The sequence below is a fragment of the Ochlerotatus camptorhynchus genome, unplaced genomic scaffold, assembly GCF_037179485.1.
Source record: "Ochlerotatus camptorhynchus isolate MF236.1 unplaced genomic scaffold, CSIRO-AGI_Acam_v1.1 ptg000423l, whole genome shotgun sequence".
NCBI lineage: Eukaryota > Metazoa > Arthropoda > Insecta > Diptera > Culicidae > Ochlerotatus > Ochlerotatus camptorhynchus.
The window spans coordinates 356,810-378,837 of NW_027040909.1; the positions used below are offsets into that span (position 1 = coordinate 356,810).

General features: G+C 38.5%; 1 protein-coding gene and 1 long non-coding RNA gene across 2 annotated transcripts in view; one reads left to right on the forward strand and one right to left on the reverse strand.

The window, feature by feature from the left end:
- Nucleotides 1-11,935, forward strand: part of LOC135711186 (uncharacterized) — a 239,414-nt gene extending 227,479 nt beyond the window's left edge. Inside the window, exons 2-3 of the long non-coding RNA XR_010518458.1 lie at nt 10,772-11,750; nt 11,820-11,935. This is a non-coding gene — a long non-coding RNA (uncharacterized LOC135711186). The remainder of the gene's footprint in view (nt 1-10,771; nt 11,751-11,819) is intronic.
- LOC135711166 (synaptic vesicle membrane protein VAT-1 homolog-like) overlaps nt 1-22,028 on the reverse strand; it is a 176,055-nt gene that overhangs the window by 134,023 nt on the left and 20,004 nt on the right. The gene's annotated exons all lie outside the window — the stretch shown is intronic.

Below are 22,028 nucleotides of genomic sequence, written 5' to 3' on the forward strand. Positions count from 1 at the left end.
TTTGGCGATTTTTTTTTTTTCAAATCGTGCATTTAAAAATCTTGAAAACCCCTTATTGTGTAGATCTGTGCGTACCGAATGTTGCCTCTATTTTATTTTGCCATTTTCCATTCAGTTGTCAAAATGACGTCGAAGTAAGAGTAACAGCGTATCAAAATATTGCTCGTGCATAAGCGAAAGAATTAAAGAATTAAATATACGTCAAGGCGGATTTCAAGAAGCTCCCAGGTCAAGAGTTTACACGGCTACCGGAAAAGGAACAGTTCAAAATAATTTTAAGCAGAAAAAGATGTCAACGTACCCGAAAAAGTACTTCGTTTGGCAGGCGACCCAAGGACAAAAACCCTCCAAACGCGCCGGAGCTGCGCTAAATCGAAAAATATTGGGCAATCGTTAAGGGGAACCTCAAGAAAACTCAGAAAACAGTTGAAAATGAGAAACAGTTCATAGCACATTGACTTTCAGCATCAAATAAGGTTCAAATAATGTTCCTGTACTTCAAAAAGAAAAAAAAGTTTGATCATGTACACAATAACATAATCAGTGTGCACTTAATCATGACTGACGAATTTTTGACCGTTCCACCCTTTATAAATAATCGCATATCAGTCCCATATGGGGAAAGTAGGCATTTCAAAAATGCCAGTAGAAGTTACGAAGTTCAATTTCCATGTCAATATTTGAAAAATCATACTTAGTTTATTAATATTTTTTCAAGCTGGCATCAGTTGCATTGAAGCTTGCAAGTTTTGTTATATCAGCGAAAAATATGGCAACTTAAAAATCAGAACTGTTACTTGACCTCTGGAAGATTGAGTTTCAGAAGACTGATATGTGATTACTTTGCTTGATGGGACAAACTGACTTGATGTTGTTTTCATATTTGTCATGATGTGTTGTTTTATCACATAATACGAAAGTAGATGCCAACGTTGTTATCCCAATATTGGCGATAATCCACATGGGACTGATACGCTTTTATAGGCAGTATATGTGCTAGTACCTTACTTCCTTCACCCATCTTTTTCTTTAGTTTAGTTTTTGAATATTTTCGTGCAAGACTGCTTATTATTGGCTACTGACAGTTTGGAACCGATCATTTATTACAGCGAGTCGTAGTAAGCGTTGCCTTTGATGTAGGATTACGTATTTCGGCAACATATTGGGAGTGCAATTTCAAATCGACTGTGTTACGAAAAGTGGTCAGGTTTAGACCACTTACAACTCTGTCAACATCGGATGGATTTTAATTCTAAAAAACGAAACGATTTAAATGAACACTTTACCAATTTTTAATAGGTCACTATTGAAAATAACAAAAATGTCCAACTGTGCAATGGTGATCAAAATTATCACCGATTGCCTGCGAAAAGCGCTTTCCCTATCATAGGTTTCAAAATCGAATTCCATCCGGTCTCGCCGAATGGTACTTATTCAATCACCGTGTGTGGTGGTGTCCGGTCGGTCGTCGTCATCAGCTGCCTACTAGCTCAGCATAACTCAATTATCACGACAAAATGGTCCTTTTCAGGACCGCCAAAAATTTGATAAAGAATATTTTCTGGACATTTGTTAAGGTCATCAATCGGATGTAAGTTACCATAAGTTTAAATCTAACAAACCCCTTTTTTTTGGGCAATGGGGAGTCCAATTTCAAAAACCAAAGTGTGTCGTGGTATGAAGGTGGATCAACATCATTCCAAAGATGATGGATTTTTATTCTTAATTCGACAATCGATAGGAAATTTTTCTACGAATCTGTTACAATTAAGACTTTACCAATTTTAAAAAAGGTAGCTATTGAAAATTGCACGCTATGACTGTTAAAATTATCACCGATTGCCTGCGAAAAGCGCTTTCCCTAACACAGATTTCAAAATCGAATTCCATCCGCTTTCGCCGAACAGTGTTTATTCAATCACAGCGTGTGGTGAGTTGTGATGGTTGGTCTTCATCATCATCAACAGCAGCAGCAGTGCTTTCAGTGCAGCAAAATCAAACAAAATTTGTATGAATTTATATGATTGATCGCGAATATCTCGCGAATGGAAAATTTTAGCCAGAAATTCCTGCAATCAATTTTCGCCTTTTTATTATCTATTGAATAAACCAAAAATTCCGTGCGTTTTGTGCACGAAAATGCGTAATTTTGTGATCAGAAAACGAGGCACCTGTACAGTCATAATAAATAAAATACAACTTATAACCATATATTTCCTTTCCCAGTTCCACCGTCGCAGTCGTAGGATTTTCTTGGTTATTTTCCGACTTTATTTTTTTTCCCTGATCACTGGCCACCCTGCTCTCTTTTATGATCAGGTTCGAACAAATCAAGGAATGATTATATCAAATCTAGACCAACAATTGAAATAGGCGGAACGCATATCCCTCGAGAATCAAAGCACATCCAAGAAATCTAACATCATCATCTGATAGAGCAAACTTCCTTTATCGAATGGCATTGTTGGTTTGTGTGGGAGTGTTTTGATTCTCGAGAATTTTGTGGTAAAAGCCATTGTTTACGTTTGGTTGTTCCGCCTATTTCAATTGTTGGTCTAGTAATATGACTTGTAAATTTATTTAGTTTTCCATTTCTACCGTTAGAGTTGATAAAGAGTGACCAATTATTGTGATATTGATAAGAATCCAACATCGCTTCTTGACCCGAGTAGCACACTTCCGTTGAGAAAAGTTGCAGCAACTTGTTTATGACTGAAATAAGTCGTAAAGAAGTTTCTACAACCGATATGTGTCAAGCGTGCTACTAGGGGACTCCAATTCTATCATATGAGTTTCAATTCCGTCACAACATATTGAAACGCCATTGAATTGACTTTGACATGGATTCGCTAGAAGCGCTTCTTTTGTTTTCGAGAATAATAGATGCATTCTTATAGACTTTATTTTGTAGATTTTGAACAACACTGTCGTACCGCTCGTATGATTGATTCGTTCACGTCGAAATTATTGATATATGCGATGTTTCTGTTCGATACTACGTAAATGGGCGCTTATGCCGAAGTAGTGCTCTACCCTAAGGTCGATGGAAATATTATTTCATTTTCATTTTGCAGCGTTTGGTGGGGCAATGGGAGCGCAAGTCAATCCAAAGCCGAGGATAAAGGACGGGTAATGGCTGAATAGTCTATGCGGACCACTTGAACGCCATGGGAAAAGGAAGGGATTGAAGAGGCCGGTTATTGGGGGGTTTTGAGGAAATGACACATAGTGATGCTAAATGTAAAGAAACCGAAAATCCAGCTCCCACTAATTCATCCTTTCACATATACACCAAATTGATATTTTAAAGCAATAATCAAAATAAACAGACAATACATGAAAAGGCTAGTTGCCAGTTGCTTTAAAGGCTAGTTGCCTCCCTAAGCGGACCCTCCGCATCCTAACTCTTCTGTTAATCCACTTAATGCTACTAGGCTGTCTAAATTTTCTTATTTAAGTTCAATTGATGATTATGATATCTCTAGTCTAATTTAATAAATAATTGAAATCTCTAATCTACCTACCATGTTTTATTAAGTACCTGCACTTGTGAATGTAATGTAAAATTTAACGTGTTTCAAGTTGTTTTCGACTTTGACCTATATTTAATATATATTAGTTCGTCCCAGGTGACACCTTCAAGTGACTAAAATGCTTCACTTTGAAGTTAGTTTCCTAGCTGATTTTTAAATTATATAGGGTATATGCTTCAACTACGCTCACACGTTTCCACTATGTCGCACCACAAAAATACGTATGGTTATGTAACAATAGAAGCACGCCACAGTGGAAAACCCGAGCCATAGTTCAAACACTTATCCCAAATCAAAATGAAGCACATATAAGATTAGTTGCAATACCATGGACAAAAATGGTGTTTAACATTGTTTCCTGAGTAATACCTCAATGAAAACAACAACGAAAGCTTGTCACGCAAGTAGAAGGAGTACTGTTGGGCACTTTCTGAAATATTTCAATAGTACAATTCCCTTGCAAACCCAAATAAATCTATCTGCGTAAAAATAAATAAAATAAGAGTGATTTGCGGCAAAACCCGCCAGTATCGCACCCAACGTTAGTGCCTATACGTAAGCGTACTACAACGCGGCTTTCAAATAAAGGAGTAACAAGTGTGATACTATCACTTCAGGCTAGAACTTTGGTTCTCTTATGCAATGGTTCATCAGAGAGGGGAAGCTCAGTAATCCTCATCACATGCTCATGACGCTATTCTGTCACGGCATGAGCCAACGATGTAGGACCTAAACCAACCGTCTCCAACGCTCCACTATGAAGCATAAGATTAGGCCCGCCCACCAACGTCCAGGTTAAAAAACTAGCCAAGGGGAGGGAAGGTCGATGGAAATATTATTTTCATTTTATGTCTGACATCGCTCAAGTTGTTCGAGGGGGGAGGACGAAAAAGAAAAATGAAATCACTCGGAATATCTACAAGCATCAACTAAAAATAAATAGATTAAAGAAATTATTATTAAAAGAAAATCATGATTTGCAGCTTCCTTTGGGTGTAACTTTTTTGTTCTTTCCATTCAATATTTTGCTATTTTGATGCAGGGGGAGTTACATAAAACAAAAATAAAATTTACATTAGCATAATTGATCAGAAAACTTTTTTTTAATCTACCGATTCAACTTCAGCTTGTTTCATTTCAACGAAAATTTAATTAACGAAATTTGTCGTATTGTTTCAATCACCAATCAGCGTGTAGTCTTATTAAAGAATTACGTGCTTATGTGTTTAATCTCTTCAGCAAACATTGGCCACAAGAGCCATTTGCAGCAATCAGTATACAATCTCACGTCATCATACCGATAGGTAATGAAGATATCCGATACCGATCGAACGGAACGAGGAGGCTGCCCATCATAGTCATCGACAATCCACCCCGCCCGGCAGCGCAACACATATGCGCGAGCGTCTCATAATAAGGAAACCACCGAACACTCCTCTATGCGCACGCTGCCACCCCGAAGCGAGAACATTACGTGAGGAAATTTCGTAATTTTCAATTATCATTCAATTTTTGCCTGCCTGCCTGCCAGGCTGCCTATGCTTTGTGCATAAATTAAGCCGCCACCACCATGATACAAGCGCGCGTGTGAATTGTATTTCCGCTGACTGTTGACTGCTTTAAGAGGAGGATCCTTGTCTTAGCAGCGAAGCGATGATTGATTTGCCGTGAAGTGCCATAATAGTTTCTTAAAAGCTAAAAATCTGGATCACGTGACTGGAATGAGATACGTTCGATGATCTCGGACGAGCTCAACCCGTTCGAGTGGGATAACCGGTTGTTCGGAAGGCACTGGTGACCCAGTAGCAAAGGGAGGCGAGCTCCAGAAACACTGTTGGATGTGCGGCACGAGGGGTAATAAAATGCTGGAAAAACTCTTTCATCGGGTACTACCTCCGAGGAATGGGTTTATCAGATGGAGAGCAGAAAAAAAAAATTTGCTAAATAAGTGTAACGTTACACTCGAGGGGATTTTGACGAAGCGTGACGCGCGTTCGGTTCGCTATTGACATTGAAATAGAAAATGAAAGTTAGGGGCACGCCACATGCCCGGCTCGACTGACTAACGAACAGTGCACTCTTTCATGCACACAGTTAGGTTAGGCGGTGACTGGGACAACCAACGGGCCGTCATTCGATACCGGTGGGAGTTGGGTAAATGAATACTGGTTAAAAAGGATAATGAGCGGGTTTTGCGGTTTACTTATGTCGATTTTCAGTGGTTGGATTCAAAACTATTATCGTGTACTGATTATTTTGAAAATGTGACCACCAGTGGAGGTTTCCCTAATTATAATAGTTGCACTGATTACTTCAGAAAAACTCTTCAATCTGTTGAATCTACCAAAATTCTAGATCATGGATTAATAATCAATCTATTTTAACCGAATCTAACAAAAATGTATTAACCTCCCTACGGTGTACAAAAAAAGGTTAGAACAGCCTTGTTGACCGGATTTGACCCAACGATTTCGGAGGCATTTCAGATTATTTGCACCCAAACTAATATTTTGGGCTTAAATGTTGTGAATCCGGTCACAAATCAAGGATTGGCCGGAATTGACCACTCAGAATCGGTGTCGGAATGATCAAGGTTTGACAATTTTTGTACGGGTGTGTTTTTTCACAATAGGTGTCGTAAAATGCATCTGCATTGCATTTGATAAGGCTGAATATTTTGTAACTTGAAACCAGAATGTACATCACTGTCCATGTGTACTGTCCAGGAAAAAATAAGGCTATCCGGTAGCCAGGTTCCGGAAACACCGTAAATGTATCCATTTTATAATTTTCATAGAAGCAATTCATGCGACACCTCAAAATTCTCAGAATTTCATGGATAATTCATCAGAAGTGGAATCGTTGTGTCAAATCCGGGTCAATATGACCCGAATACCTTAAACATAGCTTTTTTGTGGAGCCCTTCAGAAACGTCCAAACATTTCCGTCAAAACGGAATTTTCCAAAGATTAAAAGTCACAAAATTTGAGAGCGATAACTGGAAACCGTCAAAAGTTATAACACTTTGAAAGTGCGATTCGGGTCATAATGACCCGAACACCGTAGTAAAATTCAATAAAGCTTGGGTGCGCTGTAGAAACTGGATGAAGTATCTAGAGCAGATGTGGGTGAAATTTGTTCTAAAATCTCCTATTTTGAATCAATTACTCACTTGAGATTGACAATTTCGTGAAAGCAATGAATGCGAATGTCGTTCAGATGGAAGCAACTTAAATGATTAGGGAGGAGAAAGCACTTTGCATAAAGTTAAAGTCAGTAGAAACGATGCTGCATAACCCCTACGGAATTGGGTCTTGACATGTACCCAGGTGTACGGGGTGTTTATATGGCCGTGAAAAAGGAAGCAGTTGGGCATTTTTCAGGGGAATATATCCTAAGAAGAGAGACGCTTAGGGGGGAGTTGGTGAGTGTCTACGGTCGATACAAATTTTCAAAAATTAGTTTAGGATTGCCTACGTGGTAGGAAGGAGGAGGGGGGGAGGTCTAAAAACCACAGGTGTTTTATTGTATGTAAGATGGAGGGGTACTGGGAGAACTCCTGCCCAAGCGGTAGGTCCATAAACAGCCAGAAAAGAAAAAATAACACGACAGAGAGCACAGCCAATGTTGTGGCAGCAGGTACCTAGATTGTTGGACAACAACCGAAGAGATAAACGGAGAAGTGGTGAAAAAAAAATGAATAAACACGGCTGGCACTGGTAAAGGAAAAATTATTGGAAGAATTAAACAAGTTTCGGGCACAGTGGAAAGCACACCACACCGTTTGAATAAATCGACGTAATTAACGCTAGTTTTGGCGTAAATCTACACCTAATGTATAAATTTAAGCGCGATATCGGATAAATCAGTAAGTTTGCAAACAATTTCGATGAGAGATACAGATTTGTGTAATTCACAAAAGTTGTAGTTAATATCAAAAACTACAAAACCTACATTTTGTAAGATTCTGTTGATGCAAAAAGGTAACGGAAAATAAATGTAAATTATTTTTCATGCCTAGTGCCAATTATAAAGGGTGTCCCACATCAAATTACATCACTAAAAAAAATCTGTGGAAAATTACCTAGTTGACCGATCCTTTTCAAACTTTCAGGCAATAAAATATAACCCATTAATAAGCTCTTGGTATATTTATTTCATTCAACTTCAAAACCATAACCGTACGCTCGCACCTTACGCTTAACTCCAATCATTAGGTTCTGTATAATATGTGGCTGCAGCTTCTTCTGTACGGAAACCCACTTTTTCTTCATGTCTTCCTCAGATTTGACCAATACTTCCGTAGTGCCTGCTTCATAATAGTCGAGTATTTTTCGATGGGCCTTAGTTCCGGTGCGTTGGAGGGGGGGGGGGGGGGTCATGTCCTTGGGTACGAAAGTGACACCTTTGGCTTCGTACCACTCCAGAAGATCGTAGGGCCCCTCGTGTTGCTTCAACAGAGGAAGCAGACGCTTCTGTAGACACTCCTTAAGGTATATCTCTCCGTTTACAGTCCCGGTAGTCACGAGCGGCGCATCTCTGTTTGCCACATGAGCAGATCTCTTGCCAAATCATGTATTTCTTGGCAAACTTTGAAAGTTTCTGCTTCCTTTCAAACTTGTGCTGGGCGGTGAAGAACAGTACGGAAGATGCCAGAGGTCCGCCTTGACGTAAGTCTCATCATCCATGATGAGACAATGAGGCTTCGTCAGCATCTGGGTGTACAGTTTCCGGGTCCGTGACTTTCCCACCGTATTTTGCCGTTCGTCACGATTTGTACGTATGCAGTCCCTCCCGGCCCTTGGCTCTCTGACCGAAAGACTTGGACAGATTCAACTTTTTGGCCACATCCCTGACTGAAGCATTGGGATTCCGCTTAAACGTTTTCACGACACGCGTTAGTGATCCTGATCACTAATAGAACATCCATTCTGACCGCATTTCTCCTTCCGTTCGATGCTCAGAGTTTCGTAGTAACGTTTAATCACACGACTCACCGTTGATTGCACGATTCTGAGTTGTTTTCCGATGTCCTGATGAGAGAGTTGAGGATTTTCCAGGTGCTTGCGCAAAATCAATTGGCGACGTTGCTTTTCGGGTGACGCCATTTTTCCAACTATCGAAAAACTGACAGCGATAAAAATACAGTGTAAACAATACACTCTAAACTACTTCTACCCTTATTTTCAAGAGAAAATATCTAATGAGTAATTTTCTACAGCGTTTTTTCCGTGATGCAATTTTACGTGGGACACCATTAAGCCTAAAATTAAACGAACGATAAACGATTTTACGCGATGTTTAAAATTCAGAATATGGCCACTCAAGTAAAATCACAAGAACTCTTCACAATCTGACCATGGTTCACCATAGTATTTTAATCAATTATAAAATTGTTTTTATTCGATTGAGCCTGTACAAATAAAGCAATTATAAAAAAAAAACTATAAAATTGTTTTACAGACTTTCGGCTTCGCAATCTTTTTTTGAACAGTTGAGCCGCATAATAAATAAATGAACTCACTTCCGTGGCAAATTGAACGTTTTACAGTAAATTTGGTGTTTTCAGATGATTGTGGTTTTTAGGCCCGTTTTAGTGATTAAAGTGGTTTTAAGAAATTTTTAGCGTCAAGGTCAAATCATGTCTTACAATTTTTTATATTTGAAAAAGATTTTTACGTATCAAGATCAATTTAGAACGTTACAGCACCCAAGTTTTCACCGAACCTTGTTTGGGAGCAACAAACCAATCTCAGCGTGTATTAGTACGTTTACGGTTGTCGAAGAGCTTTCTAAGTCTAATAAATAAGCTGGACGTTTTGCAACTCGAATTAGATCTGTGTAAAATTAACTTTAATTTTATTCATTCAGACTAAATTGTCAGATGAAATATTTTTGATACAAATACAAATACAAACACAAATTTGGCGAAACTATTAATGGTATATATCAACACGCAAAAAAATGAGCATAAACCTTAAATTTAAGGGTGGATGTACTCTGTATGTTTTCTTACAGAAAATGTCAATTCTTACAGCGGACTGCAGTGTACAATTAAATGTTTTTAGAATAAATATGTTCATCCCAACCCATCAGGGGCTGATTTTCTAGCAGCAGAGCTTTTAGGGAAACAAGCTTTGATCGATAAATAATCTATCATTGGCAACTGTATTGTTCTGGATTGAGAAAAGAAAGAGCAGTAAAAAAGAAGACTATCGATGCATATTTCATCCAAGATGCCAACAATCATTGCTGCAATAGGCCTTGAAAGAACCAATTATACTTGAAAGAAGCAAAACTAGGCATATCTTCAGATTTGAAGATATGATATTTTATGAAAGTGTAAGCTGATATGAAAAATCGTAAACTAAAAATGTATCAGCAGAACATATTCCTACATTTAAAATCTCGAAAAAACAAATTCCCAGTCGTTATTCATAAATCAATTTCTGCGCCTATGATCTTCAAATTTATCTAATTCACAACCTTGGAAAGATTTCAATTCGGCCATGTTAAAATTAGGACAAAATTTTGAATGCTTTTTTTTTTTGAATTTAAGGTTCTTTTTTGAAAAACACAGAAGGAAGAGATTTTTTTTCGAGTGCTAAAATTTTCATATAAATTTTCTAGGTAGGTGTTATCAAAGAACTACAGTCAAGATTTTCCAATTTATTTAATATCTGAGCAGGAAGACAGGGATACATTTTTTAAAGTATCAGATTGTTCAAAATTGTTTCGATGAGTTCTCTAAGCTCTATATTTCACTTCGGCCTACTGGCTAAAACGAGGGTAGAGTTTCTTGGGGTCTTATCAAGGTGAGTGTTGGCATGAATTAATTAATTAATTTAGCTTTATTTAGGAGGCTTTCAGCCTTAGGCTGGTTCGCCTCCAATGTGTTGGCATGAACCCATCCATAAGATTTCCTTTTAAAACACAGCACATGCGTCCATCTATCACACACATCACACATCACCATGCTGGAAGTTTTTGGGTTCGATTCCCGGTCCAGTCTATGAACTTTTCGGGTTGGACAATTTCTCGACTGCCATGGGCAATAGAGTATGATTGTAATTGTCACAAAATAATACAAATGCAGAAAAGCTCTCAATCAGCGGCGCCGGTGGTGTAGTGGTAAGCGTGATTACCTCTCACCTCAGCAGGCTTAGGTTCAATCCCAGTCGGCGTGATCACGCCTTCCTTCGGAAAGGAATTAAAGCCGTTGGTCCCCGGTTCATGAGTTGATGGTTCGATATGTAGGGTCCAGGTGTGGGTGCTGCCTCCCTGGCGTCGGTAGCATTGGTGCTCAGCACGGAAAAAAAAGATCGACGGAAAATAAATCAAGGAAAAAAAATACAACAAAAACTGGTTTTTGAGAACCTGAGGCAAGGGGAAAGACAGCTTTTGATCATGAGTAAAATCGGAGGTAATGTTGAGTAACTCTGAGTAACTCGCGTTGATCAACATCAAATACACATAGCAACCTGATTTTTGTGTCGAAATCTGTCATCATCAGTGGGGGCTGCAACCGATTGACATATTTTTCCACAATAATTTCATAAACAACTGAAAACAGGTGCCGAAGTTCTTACGAATGAGATACTTGTGATGCTGGACTTGCTGGATTGTATAATTCTATCCTGGATATCGGTGTTACAGAATGCGAGATGACCACCAGGCCTGAGTTAACGGATACCATCATCGGGTGGATCTATTTGCAGAAACAAATGAAGCTGTTTTAAGATTGTGGCTTGTGCCACCGTTTATTTCTGCTTCTCCCAGTATCTAGCACTTTGCTGAATTTTCATGAGCAGCTTGAGAATGGCGTCCACCAAGAAAGATCACCAGCTGACGAAAATGACATTTCCCGGAGCTATTGTTCAAGCGAACAGGGAATGTTTTAGCACTGAGCTCTCCTTGAATTCCCTTGGAATTATGGTTCAAATATCGTTTGTATCCTACTTCTTCTAGCACATGGTTACTCTTTCTTCCAATCTCCATTTGACGACTTCTCACCAACCCATCCTTGATGGCGTCGCAGGTCTCGTTCTGCCGATGCTCGCGACTAGTTTCGGAACCGCATACCGCTCAACTGATCATTTCTGCGATAAATTAAAATTCCTTCCCAGTTATCCCTTTCTAGATATAAGGAACTGTTTCGCCGCATACGTCTTTCTGTCGTATCAATGGTGGTAACCAGCTCTTTGATATAAAATTTTGGTAGATATCGGTAGAGATGAACCAGCCTAAGGCTGAAAGTCTCGGTAATAAAGGAAAAAAAAAAAAAAGGTAGATATCGTAAGGCTTCTACGCACTGTTTCTGCACCCAGACAGAAACTAATACCACAAACGAAGTGACAGCCGACTAACTGGCGAAGAAATAAATTAAAATAATGTGGTTCGCTGTTTTAGAAATTTGGTGAAAATGCTAGTACAATCCAGTACACGGGAAAAAAAGAGTTCCCATATTCGTGAACCACAGCCGTGAACCATAGTTCACGGTGTATATTTGAGAAAATTTTGTTCTGGATAGCTGGCCGTGATTTTTAGTTCACGGTCCGTTCCCGTTTTCGGGAACAGATTTTTTTCCAAGTAGTAGTGTTGCCATGTGGTACATTGAAAAATTGCAATAGCAGGTTCGTCACCAAAGTTTTCGAGCCGCTCCGTCTGTCACTCCATTTGTGCTAATAGACCACCTAGAAAAGAAAGCTTTAGCTATGATAAATCAGGTGTCTTCATAAGAATCAAATCCCTGATTACGAGCGATATCTTGACGACTAATGCCGATTGATGTTACATAGTTCACGCGGTTGATGTCACAATCTGTTATCAGATATGACCCGTCCTGCAAGCGATCTCATACAATTTTAACGATTATTAATTTAACAAATGCATGATTTCAACTCAAATAAATAAAATCTTGGGTAGGGAGATGACGTCTGTTTCGACTTTTCATTGAAGGTATGTATATTTTGAACAATGCGAGACTACTTTGGTCAGTTTTGTGTAATTATGAGTTGCTCAAATTTACTCGCTGCGAATCTTTTTGCTCTGAGTACAGCTGACTTGCCCCTTGCTCTGAGGTAAAAACATTGAAATGTAAATAAATCGGTTACATCCTAGAATTTTGAATTTTGATGATATCATTAACATAACATAAAGATTTTTTTTGCGTTTGAACCTTTCAATTAACCTGTATCCAATGAAGCTCAGAGATAATCCCAGTGCATCTGCTTTGTAAGGCTTCTTGAACCTGTAGAGCAAGCTCAACTTGAATTAGGTAAAGCTTAAATCTCGCGTAACATTTGAAAAGGGCCTATAACAAAACGTGTAAAGCCCCTTTTGCGCGAATCGAAACTCGCCTATGCAAACCAACAGGTAAGGGAATCGGGCGTCCGTCGGTTCGCGTTAAACGTGTTTACATAAGCTGATAGGCCCTGTTAAAATGTTCGCGTGTAATCCTCTACTGGAACACTCCACAACACTTATCATCTATAAGTATCATGAAGTTTGTCCCACTGCATTGATTAAAATCTCTGAAGTAAGGCTAGCCATTCTACCATAGTGGCTGTTATGTATTTCATTAGCTGATTAAAGTGATTTAAGTTCAAAAACAGCAGATTTATTACTTTTATGATAGTATTTATGATTAATGACGAAATATTAGAATACCAAATTCTTTCGGTTAAAGTATGCTTATTATGTTTTATGATGTTTAATACGCCAATATATTTCACCTGCTGGTGATAAAAAATATTCCAGCCTGAGTGAATAAAATTCACACTGATTTTGACAGAGTACGCTACGAAGCATTCATTGAAACAAAATAGCTTCGCTCAAACGCTCACGATTTTCCACGCTAAACGGTCAGTTTACCAGATTCATATCGATTCACAGCGAGAGAAAAGCATTTCGCGATGATATGCGTTAACATTTCACAAACGTACCCTCCCAGGATCTTCGCTCGCAAATAGAAAGACCATTAACAACGACGCAAAAATGCTGTAACAATTTAAAGCTTGCTAAAATATCGCTAGTGAAAATGATAATGCATCTCTTCGCATGCCCAGTTCACGAACACACGCACACTCAGCCTTCTACCACCCACCCACCCGTTGACGTTAATGGCGTTGATGGCTCACAACAACAGAACCAACAAAAAATATGCCTCGGAGATGTGCTGATGGATAAAAGCACTCACAAAAAAACATGAAAACCGCAACGCATAGCGAGAAAGTTGTTGCGTTTTCCACACTGACAAACTCATACACACACAGAGACCACCTAATGCCTACAAGCAGGGCCGATACATTTTTTGCGCTTTTCGTCCATTTCTCGCTTGTCGAAATTATATTCAACAAACAGAAGGTTTTTTCATTAAATTATACCACGTTCATCACATTTTCGGCCGTTCCTCTCCCGGCAACAGATTCGATGGTTTTGTGTTATGAAAGATACACGATGGCTCAGTTGTTGTATGTTTTCTTTTTATCAATAATGCATTTACGAACAAACTCGACGACGGACGGTCAAGTTATTTTTTTTTTTGGTTGATTGTGAAGCTTAACAAGTGTCCGGAATGCATTTTGTGTATTAAACCAAGTGCAGCACAGAGAAAACCTGTTCCTCAATGTGACAACTTTTGAAAGTGCTCCGGAGCAAGACACTTGATGTGATACGTTATGAAGCACGCTTTCGGCGGATAACTTGATTTTATCACAATTAGCTCCCTATTCACAACGGAAGCATATTGTTGCAAAAAGTCTAAAGCGAATATGCGTAGGTGCTCTGCAGGGGGTAAAACCAGATTGGACGGTCAAGCGCATGACCGTGGCCTTCGGCAGGGTGAGCTCTACCTCTACCGTGCGCCTCCATCGTCTGCGTCATTCCGACGGAGGAGGGAGTCTGCAATACACTGATACAAAGGACCCAAAGCTACAGACAACCCTACCGGCAGGATGACTTCCTATTTACTTCCTCGCGGATGAAACTGCTGAAAGCTGTTTGCCCTATACAGATGCAGATATGGCACGACCTATGGTTCTCATCCCATCCGGTGTTGTGGTCGAGTCTCACACCGTTGGCTTTATACTAGGTCCCACATGTTTAGCCCCAAGTCGGTGCAATGCAAAGCACGGACGCACAAACAGGGATGCATCATCGCTTTCAGCATCAGTCGAGTGATGATATCTTCTCGTGCTAGAGCTGCATGTGCTCCGGTGAGATTGAAGTGATTTATGATGAAAGGTGGCTGATACGCAGTAACGGTACCAAATTTGCCGCTTGCCAGAGTGGTGTCATTTTATATGAGTGCATGGATTACTTTGGATGATGTCATCTGGAAAGTTTAGATAATAGAAGATTGGACAAAGTATAGGTGAACTTTCAGCATTGAAATGATAAATGCTTGCATTTTCATCTGAAGTCAGAAGTTGCATTTATAACAAATGTAATAGAATAGGAATGTAAACGTACTATTTTTAGTTTCGTACCTGAACAAAAGCTGTGCATTCAGCTACAGGCCGAATCTAACAAAATAGTTAGAATAGTGCGTACTCAGCTTTTATATAACCACTATTTACAGTTAATGAATGCTTGCACAACTTCTATACACATGTTACTTAAGTTCAGTCAAGATTGACGTTTTTCTTATAAAAATACGCTCTTTTCAAATGTTGATATCTCAGGTTGGGGCAAATATTAAACATATATAGATCAGTAAATAATTGCATTAAAAAAATAATATTCATGAGCAACAATATTTATGATTTCTTCTTATTTGTCCTGGGTTTTGCAACTGCTTTCTGCCGTCGACGAAACTCTCTTTTCTCTTCGGAGAGATTTTCCTTCCAGAGCACCAGCCGCTTGGCTTACGCTTGAAAAGGAAGTCAACCAGTCCATCTTGCATAAAAAACACATGTTTTTGTTTCCCTCATACAATATGTTTTCCTTCCGATTGAGGAAATGGACCGATGAGAGAATCTCCTTTTTATCTTCCATATACATTCCATATACACACTGCATACATCAGGTTACATGTCAATGTCCAGCTCAGCAGAGAATTTCTCCCGAACGATACGCTTCACTTTTTTTTCGTATTTCCCCAACACCAAAGCTAGAGCATTATCCGGGTCTTATATTGGCAAACCATAAACTCGCTCGTATTGAATGTTGCCTCCTGCAGGCTACATATTTACCTTCACTGCCTTTCCATCGGCATAATGAAAAATTAAATCCACACTGTTGTTACTTAGTGCATAAAGCTCAGACTCCTCCGACTTAAACTTGATGAACTCACAATCTTCTCCGATATCTGATAACTTGCTTTTAGTAGCCTTTGCGTCAGCGTCTTGACGAAATTGGCAATTTCGTCCAAGGAAGTCGAAGTCAAAACAACCGGTGTTCTAGACCTCAATTCCAGGCATCATCGAACTTAGTTTTACTTCACCGATCGACCAAGCTGCAGGCAATGAACAAAGCTTTCGGGAAAACAGCTTCCATCGGCTATATGAACGCGTGATCTAGACCGAGAGAACCGCTGCTACTGCCTGTTGTATCGGCAACAGTTAAAAAGTCGCAATGAAGCGGCAGCGGAAAGCCCGATCTGAATAAGCCCACTTGTCTGATTGAAAACTAGTTAGAACCAAATCGACTTCGGTTAGGCATCTTGATGTCATAAGTGACATCTGTCAAACTTGCCGTTTCCGTTCCGCTTCCGCCGACATTGCGTTTGGGCCGTCTCTTTTGGAAATTTATTATGATTTTTCGTTAGAATTTCCTTGGACATTTCGTCAGAATCTCCTCCAACGCTACTTGGAATTTCTTTGGAAATATGCTCAAAATTTCCTTTGAATTCTTCTCTTTGTAACCTTTTTCTTCATCTTCATATTTTCAAACTTATTGCTTATCGCATATTAGCTTATTGCGTGCTCTCAACTTAGTGTTCTAGATGCTTCCACAGTTATTAATTGAGAGCTTTCGATGCCTGTAACATTTTTGCATTAGTATAATTGTGTGGCAAGTACATTCATACTCTATGCCCAGGGATGTCGAGAAATGTTCCAACCCGAAAAATTCCTAGAGCGAACGTGATTGAATTGTAGAGGTGGCTAGATTATATTGGTCATAACAGTAGAATTTTCATTGGATTTTGAATTTTATTCTGCGCCCGAAATCGTCAACATGTTCAACTACATTTATAATTCACTCAGAACTCTTCACATGCTTTCTTTAAAACGTTTTCAAGATGTTCCTTTGAATCTATATGCATTACAAAATTCTTTTCAGAATACGCCTAAAATGAACATGAGATTCTCTGATACTCCATAGTGATTTTCTTTATAGCAGTCTAGAAACTCTCGTCAGAACTCTATATTATGGAGTTTACTCTAAGATTCTTTTCGAATTACTAATGATTCTCTAAAGAATTCGCTGAAGTTGCTTTAATAATTCTATCTCTAACTTCGATGCTCAACACTGAAATGTCTTGAAATTCTACTCAGAATTATCGTGGAATTCTGATATTTCACTTGGAATTCTCCCCCTGAAAATGTCAAAAAAATCATTTCCTAATGCCCTTGGTATTACCCTTGGAATTCCCTTACAATGCTTCTCAGAATTCTATGGAAATTGTAACGTTAAAATTTGATTCCTTTGATATTCTTCTCGAGATCATATTGAAATTATCCTTACAATATCCTTGGAATTTGCCCCACAATTATTCAGGAACCATCATCAGAACTCAAAAGTCTTAATGACCTTCCCTAAACTAGCTTGGAATTCTCATCAGAACTTTCTAGGCACTTAGTAACTTATATTAACTAATCATTATAGATCACATTCTTTGGCATTCTAGTTGGAATCTTCTTCATAATAGTCATGCAATTCTCGTCAAAACACCCTAAATTTTAGAGGGAGCTCTTCTTAAAACCATCATGATTTTTTTTTTCACAATTGCCTTGGAATTCCTGCTATGACTTTCTTGTCGCTCATCCTAAATTACCATGATTATCCCTGAAATTGCTTCTAAACGTTCCTAACTCTTTAAGGTTAGGAATTTTTAAATATCCTAAAAATCTAAAAACATTCCAAGCTTCAAATCTTGTTTTTTTTTTGTGAGCAAGAAGCATATTTTATGGAGGATTTGTCATTTAAATGCACGGGATTTTTTCATTGTTTTCCCAATGTTTTTGAAATCTTGAACATATCCCAGTGATTCCAATTTACCTGTTCACTGGTACCTTTAAATTATCCGCCATATCAACCTCCAGACAGCTCAAGCAACATTGAAAATTTTATCAAGGTTTTAAAACATTCTCCAAGTCAAAATCATGGTCTACAGAACTCTCATAAAATTGTTAATTAGGTTGACCACTATTTTCCAAAATGCTTAAAAGAAAAATCTGTGGTCTAAAGACTGAATGCCAGCTTCCCTAGGCACAACTGTTCTCATGTTGATTAATGAAACATTCGGAAGCATATTATTCATTTACAATAAGTTTGTTAATTTTCAATGTCTTAAAATCCTCTTGATGATTTCAGAGCATGCTTCTTTCTTGAAAACTTGAACGCAGTTTATTGACAATAATAGGGCAACTGGGTGCACAATGAACATAGGGGATAAAATGAGGAATTGACATTTTAAGCGGGCTTACGTTGCTGAATTTTGCTTGTATAGGCTGATTTGCAGCTAAAATTGCTTGTTGAGTTATTTGATGTACTACAAAGTACTTTAAAACATAAAATTTCAAAAAATTTACTAAAACGATGTCGATAAATAGTGAAAATCAATCAACAGACTAATTTTAAATTATTTTAATGAACATCCTGAAAAAAAAAGCTCGCAAAGCTGGAATAGAGTTTTTTTTTTTTTTTTTTAATTCTTTATTTAAGAGATTTTTAGCCTTAGGCTAGTTCATCTCTAATAAGCTGGTATAGAGAGTAAGTACACAAATTACGATAAATGATTTTAATAACGACCAAAGTTTAAAAACAAGTATAAGTTACACAACTCTTCCACAAATACATTCAATACCTTCCAATTCCAATGGTGCTGGTTTGACTTTTAATCCAATAAAGTCAATACGTACCTGTAAATAGAAAGAAAGATAACAATTTAGCATAGATTCCAAATTTAACTAAAGGCTGTAATACTGTAATACATTGTCAGTGTGATTAATATTTTTTAAATATAATTACAATCAACAAGTACATTAGACATGCAGTGGACGATACCCGAGTAGCACACTTTCACCACAATAAGTTACAGCAACTTGTTTATGACTGAAATAAGTCGTATATAAGTTTCTACAATTGATTAGTGACAAGCGTGCTACTAGGGTAAGCAAAAAGGCATAAAATCTAATGCCAGTTTACTTGTTTTATTTTCAAATATAAGGCCAGCAATCGCAAACTTGGATTGGTAATCTCCTGACCGTGCTCTAAGTTAATCGGAGCCTTCTTGAAGTTCGTGCTGATACGTACTGGTTTTACGTGCATAGCCAGGTAGGTTGACCTAACTCATTCATAGAATACATTTTCAAGAAAATGATTTACATCAATATTTTAAAAGTTCTTCAAGGACCTAAAATTTTAAAAAATTCTTCTTGAATACGGATCTACGAAACAATGCCGAAGGTAACTAAGCCCATCGCCATCATGATCAGTACCCAGTTAAGTCCGGTTTATAGTATTCCTCAATTTATTGATCACTCATTTTAATTATTGAGCAGTTGGTGGTCATAATTGAAATATATATCCCGAGGATTATTTTCACATTTGGGAAAACCAATTTCCCATCTAAATAGCAGCTTTGGTATCATCACAACCTTGGTCCATGATTTGGACTCATAGACAGGCATGGCAAATCATTTACATTCATTTCCATGCATTTGCCTCTAACTTTTTTCATCAACAGAATTCCATGAAATGATGTATGAAGCTTTTGTAGCTTTTGATGTTTTCTTGGCAGCAACCATTGTGTGGTCCTCCTCATTGTTCTTCATCAGCAGTTCTTTCGGTCGATGCGTCGTCGACTTTGGAAAGCAACCGTTTCGTGATGAGTGTGTGAGTGTTGACCACGTTTTGCGTCCATTGCTAGAAGCGCTTTGCCCCACGATGGCGTAACTCCCATACAATGAAACCACTGGAAGCGGGTCCAGTTCTGATGAAGGAGGCTTTTTGGATAGCGGAAGGTAAAGTGTTTATTGTGTTGTACCTTTTGACTATAGTTTTAAGATGTATTGTATAGTGACCAAGAATCCGCGGCTCTGTAAAGTTAATTCGGTTGAGCCTTATCAAATAAATTAATAAACAAAAAAAACTGACTAAACATCGTTCAAAGTGTTGTCAAAAATTGACAAAAATCTTATCCAATAATCACGAAACTTTGAAAAATCGTTATTCAATGTATGAGAAACCTAGAAAAAATATACAATATAAACATAATTTTTAGAGGTGCTGTGGGCTACAGAGTCGCATAATTCGCTTATCACTCATTAAAAGAATTGAAATTTGATTCACGTGTTTTCGGAAAACTATTTAGCATGAAAGCTTCACTGATTTTCCCTCCTGTGACTTTTGTAGGGACGCAGAAGTCAGTGCGCAAAACAGTCAGGTTCAATGAGTCATTTTCATATGAATACGAACAGCTATCCACCTCGTGAGAGTCTGAATGATTTAAAAGTAAACGAGTCACTGACAGCATAGCACTCAGTCAGCACGTTTATTTTTCCGTGATGGTACCCAATCCTTGTTTTGAATGACTGAGCGTGCATTTTCAGTGGAAAAATGCCTCAATTACATGCTGTGTGAGCGAAGGCAAGCGGTGTGAGTCAGCTGTTTGTGAGTGACTGAATGTTTTTGTTGGCTCTTTCATTGCCTCGTCCTTTACCGTTTGGTACATACGATCTGGATAGAGCAATAAATTGAATAGAGCAGTGCTTTCACACTCAGCCTAAGCAGTCACACTTTGCGCAGAAGTAAACACGGTCCCCAAAAACAACATAGGTCATTCTAATATTCCAAAGAAATGGCCAATGCCATTATTTTTATCTCTTGATTTGCTTGCCGTCGATCTTGTTTTCCGTACTGAGTACCAATGCTACCGACGCCAGGGAGGCAGCTTCCACACCTGAACCCTACCTATCGACCAATCAGAAAATCCCGACGGCACCGACTGAGATTGAACCCAGGCCTTTTAGAGTGAGATGCAATCACGCTTATCGCTACAACAAGGGCGCCGCTCGGTGCCGTTATTGATATTTAATATAAAGAGTCACTGAAACATGCACAATTAGAATGGACGGTCACTCCCAGCTACATTCAATTGATTAATTGTGCAATTTCACTGATTCTGATCTACCACGGAGTAGCTCCCATTGATATGTGCAGTCAGTATAAGCTAAACTAAGCTATGAATAGCCCCGTAACGTGGGTAGATCACCTTTTCGTGGTACGTTACGGGATGTAAGATCTACCACCGATTCCTAGCCCTGACTACTTCAAACTAGGGGAAAAAGATTTTTCATTAATCCAAGGAACACATCTTAGTCCTTGTTACTTTTTATGCCTTGTTGATAGTGATAAGTCCACGGGTTGCCTGAACCGAGGTTGATCTTGAAACAAGGAAAAAAATAGTTAGTTAGTCTTCAACTATGTGATTCCTAATTTTCTATTCGTTGTTCCCTAGTTTGAAGTGGTTGTGACTAGGGTTCTGATGCATGGTCATTATCAATGTATCCTTAATTTTTTTGCTAAAGAATCCAATTTTGACTGACGAAGGGGCGCACCTTTGGAGGGTGTTTCAACACTCCGAAGGGTATAAATAGCGGGACCTTTCAATTAGAGTCGGATCCTTGCGATAAATGCGAGAATGACAACTGTAAAAAAAAATCGAATACTACATCACTTCTCAATAGTGATGGAGTAATACGACATGCACTAAACTAAGGACACGGGATATACTACAATAGATCAAATTACTGGTCGCAGTGGTGTTAGGTCCCGAACAGAGGAAAAAAAAAGCACATTCAATAAAAATCGTAGTGACCGTTTCACACAACTGGTTTATCAAACATTCGATGTAATATTGTCTACATGTAACCGATCACATAATTTCGGAAACTCCCCACAAATCTCTTATGTAAATACAATCGAATCGAAAACCCAACAGCCAACAGTAGCAGCTGATCGATTATATTATTTGATCATGTTCAACAGTAAATTGCTCATCACGGCAGGTAATCTTCCGACTTGTTATGTCCGTGCAACCGAGGGAATGCACAGAAACGCAAGGAAATAAGAGATTCATTTCGACGGCGCAATGATTTATTGGTAACAACAAACACACATACATAATAATAAACTACTCACGCGGTTCAGTCAATAGGTCATTAAAGAGCCGTACACTGACCGCACTTGGACAGGTTGGCGGAAAAAAAGAGCGAGAAAACAAAAACAGGGCGGGGGTGGTGTTGGAGCATATAAAAAATGAAAGCT